The sequence below is a fragment of the Eutrema salsugineum genome, unplaced genomic scaffold (genome assembly GCF_000478725.1).
Source record: "Eutrema salsugineum unplaced genomic scaffold, Eutsalg1_0 scaffold_7, whole genome shotgun sequence".
NCBI lineage: Eukaryota > Viridiplantae > Streptophyta > Magnoliopsida > Brassicales > Brassicaceae > Eutrema > Eutrema salsugineum.
Window position 1 is genome coordinate 11,762,653 of NW_006256486.1, and position 13,744 is coordinate 11,776,396.

Below are 13,744 nucleotides of genomic sequence, written 5' to 3' on the forward strand. Positions count from 1 at the left end.
TGCTTTTTAGTTTTTAATTGCTTTCTAGTTTAGATTTAGTGACAACAAAAACCCAAAACAAAAACCAAAACCTTTTAGTTCTAATCTGATTTAAGCGTTGCGTTGAATTCGTATTGAAACAACTAAGTCTCTGTGGATCGATACCCTAAGTACTACAGCGCACATCCACTTGCAGACATTTAGGGGTTATAAATTTAAAACCTGAAGCTTAGTAAAACGAAAACAACAAACCCCGTTTACAAATCGCATCAATCCCCAACGTTGAGCTGATTGAAAGATTTTCTAAGAAATCTCCCAAAGATCCTGATGAGAAGAATCAACAACACCCTGGTATAAGTTCAGAATTAACCAAGAGACGACCAGATGATGGTAATCTACCAAAGAAAGAAGCTGAAGAGGTTCATACCAACTGCAAGGAAAAAGAAGCAAACTATGAGCAGGTCATATTCGGAGCTGGGGGTCTGTCTGCTCTGATCGCGGCCAAGACCCTTTTTCTCGCGGTCGCTGATATATTCATAAATTGCATCATTTAGTGTACATATTTAAGTCCAAATCATGTCTCATTTGCATACATTTTAGGTCTTTAAACATTGTTTTAGGACTTAGGAGATTGCATTAGGTCCAAGAGAGTTTTGCATGGTTTGGAGTATTAAACAGGTGCTTATGGGGCCTATTTGGAGTGGAGAATGTGAACCAGATGAAGAAATGGACTTGAAATGATCAAAAATGGTGAAAATGGGCATTATGGAGCTTCTTGGAAAAAAGACTGTACTGATGGTCAGAGATTCTCGGCTAAAATCAATACCACGGGTAGGATTCTCGGCCAAAACACGTACTGGTCGCTTAAGCTTCTAGGCCAATACTCTCGGGTGCAAATACATCTCATAAATCGTGTTACCAGAAGATTTTGTCGGCCGATTCAGCTTCCGGGTCTTCAGAAAAGATCAACATAATTGAGTCTAAATTCCAGAACAGTTAGAATCAAGGCATTTGGAGCACAGAGACAAAAGATATGGCCACCGGAATACGAACATGTCTCGCACTCATTCCGGAGAAATCTGATACACCTCAAAGACGTCATTACCAGGAAGCCTTTCCCTCCAATCTGGTTTACAGGGTCTTCATAAAAGTTGGAGAGAACTGAGTCTAGTTTCCAGACCGCTTGGAATTATGAGATTTGGAGTCGTGAGCTAAGAGATATTGCAACTTGAAGGAAGACATGTCTAGAAGCAGATTTGGACCCGTGCAATGCACCTCAGAGATTAGCCCTTAGGGAACCTTTGCACTCGCCGGATTGAGTTCCACATCAAAGTTGGAGCTTAAAGAGTCACCTTTCATGTTGATTTTTTTTGGTAGCATTTGAAGTTCTGAGCTGTGAGTTCCGGAAGACGGGAAACAAGTATGTCAATCAGACGTCTAAAAGTGGAAATGTAGCTAAGTGTCATGTTTTGACACGGCCATAATGCCACGGGCTTGACTTGGCTGTGGCATAATATGACATCGCTCAGGATTTAACACGGTCTTGAGACACGGCCTATATCTAGATGCGGCAAACAATCATTAACCTTGACACGACCTAGATGCCACGGCCAATCATCATGTCGTGGCAATCACCGAATGTTCCATGCCTTGACACGACCTTAATGACACGTGATGACACAAGACCGTGGTAATCCAAGAAATTCATGATCCAAACCCAGAAAGGAAGAGACACAGCCATGCATCACAATCCAAATCAAGCCATGGCAACCTTGTTCTTGAAGAATCTGCTCTTGATCTTTGAATGCCACGGTCTGGCCAAGGACCATCTGACCGTGGCAAACCACACCACTATCCATCAAGGCCGGGTCAAGAGCCAGTTTGTTCTGGGCTGACCCGGTCCATTAGCACTTAGTATATATATTTTTTTGGGGAAATCCCTAAGGAGGATCTTCTCTCTTAGTTTCTCTCTAATTTTCTTTCCTTTTTGGTGTAAAAACGTTTTTGATTAAGATATATCTTGCTGATTTAATCATCTTAAGGCTGTTACTTATCGTTGCATCATCTTATCTTTGCTTCTAATCATGATTAACATCACCTCTTGCAAAAGAAATTGTGTGTTCTTCATGATTAGTGAGTAGTCATCTTTTAAGCTTCTAGGTGTGTAGATTAGGGTGCTTTGATGCTTGATTTATGATGTTTAGGTTCTAGATTCTCATTTCATTTTCTTAGTTAGCTGCTCTTAATGCTAGATCTTTGCACATCACTCTGATCTAGGGCTTAGGCATTTCTCCACCCACAAGGTGTTTGATGAAATGCCTGAAAGAGCTAAGCTAAGGGTTTATGCCTTTTCATCATGAGAGTGATAGTTTAATGCATAAATGATCTATTAGAACTGTTTCTTAATGCTCATTAGTTCATATTTCACAAATGGAAATTTGGTTTAAAAGTAGATTAGTGTAGAGATTAATACATTCATGAGAGGATTAGTCTTGATTAGAGTTCTAAGTTGAAATGTTTTGAGATCATGTGATTGCTTGCTATGTCTTTCTGTATAAGATTCAGTCTTTCTTTGGAGAGACTGTTTGGTCACTTATTGGGCTTGGTACATTATGCTTGTTGATTACTTGGTTATATCTAATGGTTGTTAGACTTGATTAAGTGATTTGCAAAGAGATTTCTATCATGAGAGTGGATTAATCTATCTTTGAAGTCTAAACTAAAGAGTAACAAGTATTGCATCATATTCTTAGCATCATGGATCAACATTGAAAGCACCCTAATCAATGATCACATCTAGAGGTTTATCTTTTATCATTTGATTAATCATCTTCTTTCTTGTTTAGCTTGCTTTGTGTAGTTCATTAATCATTGAATTGCTTGCTTGTTTTCTGTTTTATTGCTTCTTTGTTACTTTGTTCACCAAAAACCTTTCTTATTTCACTTGACTTAAGAACTTGTCACCTAAACTAGTGCCTAACTACCACACATTTGGATTGATACCCTTTATGCTACAACAGCAAAGGGATTGATAGCCCTCAAGACCTAAAAACTATTGTTTATCAATTGGCGCTGTTGCCATATTGTGTGGGGATTGTTAGCATTAGTTTCTGATATGGTTTTTGAGATCAAGTTTCATTTGTTTTACTGATCACCTTTCATGTTCTTTCTTTGTTTTCAGGTTTATGATCACAAGAAGCCAAGCAAGAAGACAAAGAGATCTGTTCACTTGGAAAGGTTAGGAATGGATCAGCAAGTTGGGAATAAGCATCAGGCTTAAGAAGCTGATCACGGTCAAAGAGCTGGTAATGGGATTGGAATTCAGGTTCAACAAGCTCAGGTCCATCAGGGACAAGCTCAGGGTAACCAGAACCAAGACCGACCTCAGGTTAATCCACCACAGCCCCACCCAAACCCACCCAGACGTCTTCAGCCACGACCGATCTATGTTGGAGAGAATGACCAAGCCAATGCACATCAGCATCGTGCAGGAATTCAAGTTCCACCAGTTGAAGCCAACAACTTTGAGGTTAAGGCATCACTCCTCACCATAGTTCAAAACTCTAAATTTCATGGACTCCCCATAGAAGATCCTCTTGATCATCTAGAGCAGTTTGATAGGGTGTGCAATTAACTAAGATAAATTTAGTCTCTGAAGATGGTTTCAAGCTAAGGCTGTTTCCTTTTAGCTTGGGAGACAAAGCTCATCAGTGGGAGAAGAATCTACCTCCAATTTCAATCCACACTTGGGAACAATGCAAGCAGGCATTTCTCTCCAAGTTCTTCTCCACTTCAAGGACTGCCAAGCTAAGGAACCAGATTTCAAGCTTAACTCAGCTTTTTAATGAAACCTTTGGAGAAGCTTGGGACAGGTTTAGAAGCTACACAAATCAGTGTCCACATCATGGCTTTTCAGAAGCCTCTCTCCTTAGCACTTTGTATAGAGGAGCTGTTCCCAAGATCAGGAATCAGTTGGACACAACATCAAATGGGAATTTCTTGGCAAAAGAAATCAATGCAGCTATGGAACTTGTTGAGAACTTAGCAATGAGCCAAGACACCTATGGAGAGGACTTTGATAAAGCTAACAGATGTGAGGCCTCTTGTACACAACAAAGCGTGGAAGAGAAGATCAAAGCACTGCATATCAAGCTTGGCAAAGCCCTAGTTGCCATTCAAAAGCCTATAAACTATGTGAGTGAGGACAAGGGATGCTTTACCAATATCAATGAAGAGGGTCTCACTCAAGAGGATTTGCACTTCATAGGGAATCAGAACAAGTTCAATGGGTACAACAACTTCAACAAACACCAGAACTTGTCCTATAGGAGCAACAATGTGGCCAACCCCCAAAACCAAGTCTTCCCTCCTCAAAGCTTTGTTCAAAAGAATCAGTACCAAGGTAACTTCCAAAGTCAACAGGGTTTTCAGCAACCAGTGGTTCAGAATCAAGGGAATAGCTACACAAATCAAGTCAGCTTACAGCCAAAGGCCCCTCCTCCAGGTTTTGGTCAGCCACTAGTTCAACACGGCCCTGATTTCAATGTTGTTCTCTAACAGTTCTTACTAGGACAACAAAAGATGGAATCCAACCTGGAGATACTAGGCGCTGAACTTAAGGCTCTTCAAAAGAACAAGGGCATCTGCATTTCTGAACCTCAAGGCTCTCTTCCTGGTAAAGCTGTTCAAAACCCAAAAGATTATTGCAATGCCATCTACTCCAATGATGACCTTCAGCTGCTGTGCAAGAGATTGAAGACCTTCTTTATGGTCAAGTTTCTAATGAGAATGCACACACTCATGTGGATGAGGACGCCATATAGATGATTTCATGGGCTTCCTACATGAACTCAATGAGGACATTGAGAAAGAAAGTGTGGGGGCAGCCTGTTCAGTTTGTTCTGTTCAACAAGGGAATGCTTCAGGGTCTATTGCAACAAAACAGCTGCCAACTGATCAAGCAAAGCCAACAGATAGTGCCTCCACCTCTGAATCAACTCAGATGAAGCCCACCTCCCTCCCAAAGCTAGGCAACCCAGGGAAGTTCACCATCTCTTACACTCTTGGCAACTTTAAAATGGAGAATGCTTTGTGTGACTCAGGGTCAAGTGTTAGCATTAAGTCGAAGGACATGATGGAGAGGCTAAAGGTCAAGTCTATAACGTCCTACCCTTCTTCTATTACCTTTGGTGATTCCTACTCCAAGAAACCATATGGATTTTTAGAAGACTATCCACTTCAAGTTGGTGAATGTGTAATCCCCACTGATTTTGTCATCATGAAGATGAAGAAGACCAAAGAGCTCTCCCTATTGCCTGGAACTGCATTTCTCAACACCACTGGTGCAATGATTGACTTTGATACTCAAAGGGAGGTTCTTACAAAGATGGATAAGGATGTCTCTTACCCTGTTAAACATCCTTTAGCTGAATTATGTGGATCAGTTGTTCATGAGATAGAACTGCCTAAAGTACTTGAGATGAAGTATGTGGGCACTGCTGGAATTCTAGATGGCTCCCAATCTCTTTCAGCTGTGGAAAAGGAGAAAGAACCTCACCACAACTCTGTTTATAAGGATGGGAATGAAGTGCCTTTGATCAGAGAAGAAGACATCTTGCTCTCATGGTCTCCTACACTTGATGATCTAAAACTGAGGAACACCAATGTTGCTAAATGTCCTGTTTTGACACGGCCATAATGCCACGGCCTGAACTTGGCCGTGGCATAATATGACATCGCTCGGGATTTGACACGGTCTTGAGACACGGCCTATATCTGGCCGCGGCAAACAATCATTAACCTTGACACGATCAAGATGCCACGGCCAATCATCAGGCCGTGGCAATCACCGAATGTTCCACGCCTTGACACGAACTTAATGACACGGGATGACACAAGATCGTGGCAATCCAAGAAGTTCATGATCCAAACCCAGAAAGGAAGAGACACAGCCATGCATCACGGTCCAGATCAAGCCATGGCAACCTTGTTCTTGAAGAATTTGCTCTTGATCTTTTACACGGTCAAATGCCACGGTCTGGCCAAGGACCATCTGACCGTGGCCAACCACACCACTATTCATCAAGGCCAGGTCAGGACCTAGTTTGTTATGGGCTCCATTAGCACTTAGTATATATATGTTTTTGGGGAAAACCCTAAGGAGGATCTTCTTTCTTAGTTTCTCTCTAATTTTCTTTCTTTTTTAGTGTAAACGTGTTTGATTAAGTGATATCTTGCTGATTTAATCATCTTAAGGCTGTTTCTTATCATTGCATCATCTCATATTTTCTTCTAATCATGATTAACATTCACCTCTTGCAAAAGAAATTGTGTGTTCTTCATGATTAGTGAGTAGTCATCTTTTAAGCTTCTAGGTGTGTAGATTAGGGTGCTTTGATGCTTGATTTATGATGTTTAGGTTCTAGATTCTCATTTCATTTCCTTAGTTAGCTGCTCTTAATGCTAGATCTTTGCACATCACTCTGATCTAGGGCTTAGGCATTTCTCCACCCACAATGTGTTTGATGAAATGCCTGAAAGAGCTAAGCTAAGGGTTTATGCTTTTTCATCATGAGAGTGATAGTTTAATGCATAAATGATATATTAGAACTGTTTCTTAATGCTCATTAGTTCATATTTCACAAATGGAAATTTGGTTTAAAAGTAGATTAGTGTAGAGATTAATACATTCATGAGAGGATTAGTCTTGATTAGAGTTCTAAGTTGAAATGTTTTGAGATCATGTGATTGCTTGCTATGTCTTTCTGTATAAGATTCAGTCTTTCTTTGGAGAGACTGTTTGGTCACTTATTGGGCTTGGTACATTATGCTTGTTGATTACTTGGTTATATCTAATGGTTGTTAGACTTGATTAAGTGATTTGCAAAGAGATTTCTATCATGAGAGTGGATTAATCTATCTTTGAAGTCTAAACTAAAGAGTAACAAGTATTGCATCATATTCTTAGCATCATGGATCAACATTGAAAGCACCCTAATCAATGATCACATCTAGAGGTTTATCTTTTATCATTTGATTAATCATCTTCTTTCTTGTTTAGCTTGCTTTGTTTAGTTCATTAATCATTGCATTGCTTGCTTGTTTTCTGTTTTATTGCTTCTTTGTTACTTTGTTCACCAAAAACCTTTCTTATTTCACTTGACTTAAGAACTTGTCACCTAAACTAGTGCCTAACTACCAAACATTTGGATTGATACCCTTTATGCTACAACAGCAAAGGGATTGATAGCCGTCAAGACCTAAAAACTATTGTTTATCAATTGGCGCTGTTGCCATATTGTATGGGGATTGTTAGCATTAGTTTCTGATATGGTTTTTGAGATCAAGTTTCATTTGTTTTACTGATCACCTTTCATGTTCTTTCTTTGTTTTCAGGTTTATGATCACAAGAAGCCAAGCAAGAAGACAAAGAGATCTGTTCACTTGGAAAGGTTAGGAATGGATCAGCAAGTTGGGAATAAGCATCAGGCTCAAGAAGCTGATCACGGTCAAAGAGCTGGTAATGGGATTAGAATTCAGGTTCAACAAGCTCAGGTCCATCAGGGACAAGCTCAGGGTAACCAGAACCAAGACCGACCTCAGGTTAATCCACCACAGCCCACCCAAACCCACCCAGACGTCTTCAGCCACGACCGATCTATGTTGGAGAGAATGACCAAGCCAATGCACATCAGCATCGTGCAGGAATTCAAGTTCTACCAGTTGAAGCCAACAACTTTGAGGTTAAGGCATCACTCCTCACCATAGTTCAAAACTCTAAATTTCATGGACTCCCCATAGAAGATCCTCTTGATCATCTAGAGCAGTTTGATAGGGTGTGCAATTAACTAAGATAAATTTAGTCTCTGAAGATGGTTTCAAGCTAAGGCTGTTTCCTTTTAGCTTGGGAGACAAAGCTCATCAGTGGGAGAAGAATCTACCTCCAGTTTCAATCCACATTTGGGAACAATGCAAGCAGGCATTTCTCTCCAAGTTCTTCTCCACTTCAAGGACTGCCAAGCTAAGGAACCAGATTTCAAGCTTAACTCAGCTTTTTAATGAAACCTTTGGAGAAGCTTGGGACAGGTTTAGAAGCTACACAAATCAGTGTCCACATCATGGCTTTTCAGAAGCCTCTCTCCTTAGCACTTTGTATAGAGGAGCTGTTCCCAAGATCAGGAATCAGTTGGACACAGCATCAAATGGGAATTTCTTGGCAAAAGAAATCAATGCAGCTATGGAACTTGTTGAGAACTTAGCAATGAGCCAAGACACCTATGGAGAGGACTTTGATAAAGCTAACAGATGTGAGGCCTCTTGTACACAACAAAGCGTGGAAGAGAAGATCAAAGCACTGCATATCAAGCTTGGCAAAGCCCTAGTTGCCATTCAAAAGCCTATAAACTATGTGAGTGAGGACAAGGGATGCTTTACCAATATCAATGAAGAGGGTCTCACTCAAGAGGATTTGCACTTCATAGGGAATCAGAACAAGTTCAATGGGTACAACAACTTCAACAAACACCAGAACTTGTCCTATAGGAGCAACAATGTGGCCAACCCCCAAAACCTAGTCTTCCCTCCTCAAAGCTTTGTTCAAAAAAATCAGTACCAAGGTAACTTCTAAAGTCAACAGGGTTTTCAGCAACCAGTGGTTCAGAATCAAGGGAATAGCTACACAAATCAAGTCAGCTTACAGCCAAAGGCCCCTCCTCCAGGTTTTGGTCAGCCACTAGTTCAACACGGCCCTGATTCAATGTTGTTCTCTAACAGTTCTTACTAGGACAACAAAAGATGGAATCCAACCTGGAGATACTAGGCGCTGAACTTAAGGCTCTTCAAAAGAACAAGGGCATCTGCATTTCTGAACCTCAAGGCTCTCTTCCTGGTAAAGCTGTTCAAAACCCAAAAGATTATTGCAATGCCATCTACTCCAATGATGACCTTCAGCTGCTGTGCAAGAGATTGAAGACCTTCTTTATGGTCAAGTTTCTAATGAGAATGCACACACTCATGTGGATGAGGACGCCATATAGATGATTTCATGGGCTTCCTACATGAACTCAATGAGGACATTGAGAAAGAAAGTGTGGGGGCAGCCTGTTCAGTTTGTTCTGTTCAACAAGGGAATGCTTCAGGGTCTATTTCAACAAAACAGCTGCCAACTGATCAAGCAAAGCCAACAGATAGTGCCTCCACCTCTGAATCAACTCAGATGAAGCCCACCTCCCTCCCAAAGCTAGGCAACCCAGGGAAGTTCACCATCTCTTACACTCTTGGCAACTTTAAAATGGAGAATGCTTTGTGTGACTCAGGGTCAAGTGTTAGCATAATGTCGAAGGACATGATGGAGAGGCTAAAGGTCAAGTCTATAACGTCCTACCCTTCTTCTATTACCTTTGGTGATTCCTACTCCAAGAAACCATATGGATTTTTAGAAGACTATCCACTTCAAGTTGGTGAATGTGTAATCCCCACTGATTTTGTCATCATGAAGATGAAGAAGACCAAAGAGCTCTCCCTATTGCCTGGAACTGCATTTCTCAACACCACTGGTGCAATGATTGACTTTGATACTCAAAGGGAGGTTCTTACAAAGATGGATAAGGATGTCTCTTACCCTGTTCAACATCCTTTAGCTGAATTATGTGGATCAGTTGTTCATGAGATAGAACTGCCTAAAGTACTTGAGATGAAGTATGTGGGCACTGCTGGAATTCTAGGTGGCTCCCAATCTCTTTCAGCTGTGGAAAAGGAGAAAGAACCTCACCACAACTCTGTTTATAAGGATGGGAATGAAGTGCCTTTGATCAGAGAAGAAGACATCTTGCTCTCATGGTCTCCTACACTTGATGATCTAAAACTGAGGAACACCAATGTTGCTAAATGTCCTGTTTTGACACGGCCATAATGCCACGGCCTGAACTTGGCCGTGGCATAATATGACATCGCTCGGGATTTGACACGGTCTTGAGACACGGCCTATATCTGGCCGCGGCAAACAATCATTAACCTTGACACGATCAAGATGCCACGGCCAATCATCAGGCCGTGGCAATCACCGAATGTTCCACGCCTTGACACGAACTTAATGACACGGGATGACACAAGATCGTGGCCAAGGACCATCTGACCGTGGCCAACCACACCACTATCCATCAAGGCCAGGTCAGGACCCAGTTTGTTCTGGGCTCCATTAGCACTTAGTATATATATCTTTTTGGGGAAAACCCTAAGGAGGATCTTCTTTCTTAGTTTCTCTCTAATTTTCTTTCTTTTTTAGTGTAAACGTGTTTGATTAAGTGATATCTTGCTGATTTAATCATCTTAAGGCTGTTTCTTATCATTGCATCATCTCATATTTTCTTCTAATCATGATTAACATCACCTCTTGCAAAAGAGATGGTGTGTTCTTCATGATTAGTGAGTAGTCATCTTTTAAGCTTCTAGGTGTGTAGATTAGGTGCTTTGATGCTTGATTTATGATGTTTAGGTTCTAGATTCTCATTTCATTTCTTTAGTAAGCTGCTCTTAATGATAGATCTTTGCACATTACTCTGATCTAGCGCTTAGGCATTTCTCCACCCACAAGGTGTTTGATGAAATGCCTGAAAGAGCTAAGCTAAGGGTTTATGCCTTTTCATCATGAGAGTGATAGTTTAATGCATAAATGACATATTAGAACTTTTTCTTAATGCTCATTAGTTCATATTTCACAAATGGAAATATGGTTTAAAAGTGGATTAGTGTAGAGATTATTATTTTCATGAGAGGATTAGTCTAGATTAGAGTTCTAAGTAGAAATGTTTTGAGATCATGTGATTGCTTGCTATGTCTTTCTGTATAAATTTCAGTCTTTCTTTGTAGAGACTGTTTGGTCACTTATTGGGCTTGGTACATTATGCTTGTTGATTACTTGGTTATATCTAATGGTTGTTAGACTTGATTAAGTGATTTGCATCATGAGAGTGGATTAATCTATCTTTGAAGTCTAGACTAAAGAGTAACAAGTATTGCATCATGTTCTTAGCATCATGGATCAACATTGAAAGCACCCTAATCAATGATCACATCTAGAGGTTTATCTTCTATCATTTGCTTAATCATGTTCTTTCTTGTTTAACTTGCTTTGTTTAGTTCATTAATCATTGCATTGCTTGCTTGTTTTCTGTTTTATTGCTTCTTTGTTACTTTGTTCACCAAAAACCTTTCTTATTTCACTCGACTTAAGAACTTGTCACATAAACTAGTGCCTAACTACCACACATTTGGATTGATACCCTTTATGCTACAACAGCAAAGGGATTGATAGCCCTCAAGACTTAAAAACTATTCTTTATCAGTCGCGAGGCCACTAACCGTGGGGATTGGTCGTTCAGACTCACCTCTGGGCGAAGATTAGTCTAGCTGATGATTCCAGTGCAACACCTAAAGGAATAGCCCCTGACATTCGTTTGAGAATAGGAGATTGCATTGTGCCTGTCGACTTTTACATTTTCGAAACAAGAGACGCAGCACATCCAGTAATTCTCAGATGGTCTTTTTTAGCAACTTCCGGAACCATCATGGATTGGCCAAACTGGAGGATCTCATTTGCTAATATCGACAAAGTTGTCTTTACAGAAACTGTCCTTTACAACAGCAAAGCAGGAAAACTTCCTACAACAAAAGAGTCTAAAGAAGAGCTTTGGAGTGACGAAGAACCTGCTAAGTTAAACAAGGAGACTTCGATAAAGATTTGTCTTAGGACAAGATCTTCTTCATTGGACTAAGTCACGTCCAACACAAAGTCAAGCTAAACAATTTGAAACAGAAGCGCTTAATGGGAGGCAACCCTTTTAGGTACTGTTTTCTTTAGGCTTTTTCTTTCTTTTTCTGTTGATCTTTTTCTTTTGCTTAGTTTCAGGTGTTTCTTATAAATAAAAAAAGCAAAAAAAAAAATAAAAAAAAACCGAAAAAACCAAAAAGAAGGATGGTCCCTGACTGCTCGGCCTAGCAAAAACCAAGGAGAAGCAGGAAAAAGACCGTAGTTGCAGGAGTTCGGACCGCGGCCAAGCCCACTTTGACCACAACCGCGTCTTTATGACCGCGGCCAAGCATGCTTTTATCGCGGTCGCGTAAGCTCTGACCGCGTGTAACACCCCCGATTCGTTCTATACTTAGAAGGAATCCAGTGTGTTGCAGTATGATACCGGGGACAGTCCGGCTAGAGCATCCCATAATACTGTAACTAAACTATTACCGATATCATTCCTCTCGACCAAGGCCTAAGGCTTCTCAACCCGTACCCCGATCTTGAGTTGTTCCGACCCGGACCAGGGTCTAGTATCTTGAAAAGCGAGGTTTGTACAAAAAAATGCCTTTTATCCATATTGAAAATCTTTACAAAGCACGTTAACAACATGAAATCCGACAAAGCATTTTACTTACAAAACCAATTCCGGAAATAGCTTTCAAGACTTCTTTACAATCCCTCCGTAAAACTACTCCAGCACTCCTAATGTCTGATGCCTTCCCTTCTAAATCTGTCTACGGCTTCCTGCGAGACAAAAACGTATAATGAGCATTTCTACAAAATGTCCAGTGAGTTCAGGCCCTGCTAAATACGTTAATTCCCCATCCCACCCCAGATAGCAGAAGCACATCACACAAGGGAAAGCAACAAACACAATGAGTCGCACATAATTTTCACGGAACAACTATCAATCAAATGCTAAAGCGGAAGCTATAATATCACACAACATTACCGAACAGGTGGGATCCCAACCCAACATGCCTTACAGCATGTACCTATTGACACCTCCTAGCCCGGCAAGGTCCCGCTATTCATAGCCACTCAGGCACATGAACCAGACTTGCTTCCAACTTCGCGGTCCTTCCTTTTCGACCAGTCGGGCCGCATCGTCATGCAGCACTCGGCCATGGGAGCGACCCAAGTATCCCTCCAAGTCTTTGGGCTTGTGTCCTAACACACCACAAGGTTCTACCAACCTTTCTGTGGTTCCCGCAATTCTTATACCACAGATTCCACTGAATCTCTCTGTGGCTTACACACAATTATTTAGGTTCAACGGTTACCCGCAACCTTTATCTACATCGTTTTATTAGCCAACGACCCGTGGTGACCATAGTCCCCTCACGGCCACCCTTTTAAACAATACTTTATCATTCATAATCGTTCTAAGTATAGCTTACCCTTAATCCGGCATAGAACCCCTTATCATATGCCTTGGTTTTATTTCTTTTAACGTTCAAGTTCTTACTAACTTAATGTTTTCGAGGTTATATAATTTTCTTACTAAGTATAATGGTTTAGGTTCCCACCCTCAAACAATGGCTTATACCTAGCAAGCATTCACAAAATCTACTTATAACCGTGGATCACAGTCTCGCCTAGACCGATCTATGGTTCCCTGCACAAAATTGTTAGTTCCTATATATCGGAACTCACCTTTTTCCTTGACGGACGTTTCCCGGGCGTTCTCCCGTTTATCGCCAAACTCGAACCGAAATCCACCTGACTCGGCTACTTCTATCGGCTAAACTCTCCTGCTCGGCACTCCGATCGATTACGGTAAGCTCTTATCAGACTATATCTCTCTTTCTCTTAAGTTTTTCTAAGTTTTTCAGGTGTGATTCGAAACTATGGTTTCGGGTCCTATTTATAGCCGCAGTTCGCCGATCTTAGTTCAGCACGTGTCGGCCAAGCGTCCTTTCCGGTCATGATTCAGCGCCACATGCCGCAGTCCGCGCATGCACACCTCCA

General features: G+C 41.1%; 2 non-coding genes across 2 annotated transcripts; both read right to left on the minus strand.

Moving 5' to 3' along the window:
- Positions 1-3,783: 3,783 nt before the first annotated feature.
- On the minus strand, positions 3,784-3,890 carry LOC112083180. The gene has a single exon (XR_002897479.1). It is a non-coding gene; the product is annotated as a small nucleolar RNA R71 (small nucleolar RNA).
- A 4,106-nt stretch (positions 3,891-7,996) lies between these two features.
- LOC112083181 lies at positions 7,997-8,103 on the minus strand. The gene has a single exon (XR_002897480.1). It is a non-coding gene; the product is annotated as a small nucleolar RNA R71 (small nucleolar RNA).
- Positions 8,104-13,744: the final 5,641 nt, after the last annotated feature.